This window comes from Etheostoma spectabile, chromosome 15 (genome assembly GCF_008692095.1).
Source record: "Etheostoma spectabile isolate EspeVRDwgs_2016 chromosome 15, UIUC_Espe_1.0, whole genome shotgun sequence".
NCBI classification, from domain to species: domain Eukaryota; kingdom Metazoa; phylum Chordata; class Actinopteri; order Perciformes; family Percidae; genus Etheostoma; species Etheostoma spectabile.
The window spans coordinates 26,164,048-26,165,584 of record NC_045747.1 but is presented as its reverse complement, the minus strand read 5'-3'; positions in this window follow the sequence as shown (position 1 = coordinate 26,165,584).

The window sequence follows — 1,537 nt, the reverse complement described above, 5'->3', positions numbered from 1 at the left end:
GTGTGTGTGTGTGTGTGTGTGTGTGTGTGTATGAATTTAGTTTTCAGTTTGGATAAGTGTTGTTTGAACTACAGCACTGGCCAGTAAATATACACATGTGGGTTGGTTTTGGTGGAGGCTGTGGATGGAGAGAACCCCTCTTGGTAAATTAGGTTTGTTTTAGATGGGCTCTGGTGGGAGGTGAGGCCTTTACCGGGTTTGGTACATGCTGTAGGAGGCAAAATGGAGGCAAAATAAATGTGGGATATTATTTATTTAGGGTCACGTCAGCCACAAACACACTACAAGTGTAGGGAAGAGAGTGGTGAGACTGGCACATTATCACCACTCTCTAAATTGGGGAAATGTGCGACACAAATGTGGACACAGTTCTACACATTTGTCATATTATCACTAAATGCCAACGGTAACCACAACTTGTGGATGCCACATGGACTTCAAGAATTTTGTACATGGAGGACTTAGTATGGCTCTAACACTAGATACTACACCACCCATAATATAACCCTAGTTATGTTAGCTTCTCCCTGTCTGGTGAACATCCATGTCTTTCAAACTCTACACCTCCAGTGTACTGTATATGCAGGTTTCTGCTGGGGCAGCGTGGCAAGTTGTAAAAACACTTGACATAAACGGATCTTGTTACATTGTGGAGGCTAACGTGTAAGCAAATGCTAGTCTATATTGACGACATGTCATTTTTTGGATTGCTACGGTGCCGCTGGAAATCCTGCCGGATGTCTTTTATTTCGGTTGGATGTCTGTTACCTTCTTCTTTCTTCATGTTGGCGTTCTAAACTCAGGTTGATTCATGAGGACTATGGCTAACTGGTTCCAAACACAGCACTTGTATATGGGTGGGTGATGCAGAACGTGCTGACGTTTACGGTAAGTGTATTGTCTCATTTCTGGTGTTCCTGTGTCATGGATGCTACTTTAGCCAGCGAGCTGTAGCTGGTGCGCGCCAACGTACTGCAACTTCTGTTAGCAGTCACCCGGCAGGTCCTGAGCAGCCGGGAGAGTGGGTGACTGTCCGAGGGAAGTGTAGCTCTAGTTTTAAACCACGGAGTGCACATGGCGGTGGTCGCTCTAAACCAGAGCCTATAGCTAACCAACAACCAATCTTCCCCTTGCTAACAGTTTCTCCTCACTCAGTAACACACTTGCTGAGAACCCAACTCTGGTTACTAGGGGCTCTATACTGCTGAACGTGAGGCTGGCGGCTCCAGCGGTGGCGGCGATGTAGAATCCCATCTATAGCTACTGGCAAAAGATAACCGTACCCGATTATGCAAATCGGAGATCACTAAAATTACCACTTTGTGCATATGCAAAGACAATGTCGAACTCAGTAGTTTTCTCTGGACCCCTGCCAAACCTGATCAGCGATGACATGTACAGCCGCATCTCATCCGCTCCTCTGTGCGTCCACTGGGTCAGTCGCCCACTCATAGTCTAATAACCACGGTGTCTGTCCCCCAACTCAGATCAGTTAAATCAAAGGTAAACAACAGAGAAGCTTTACTTAACAACCTAA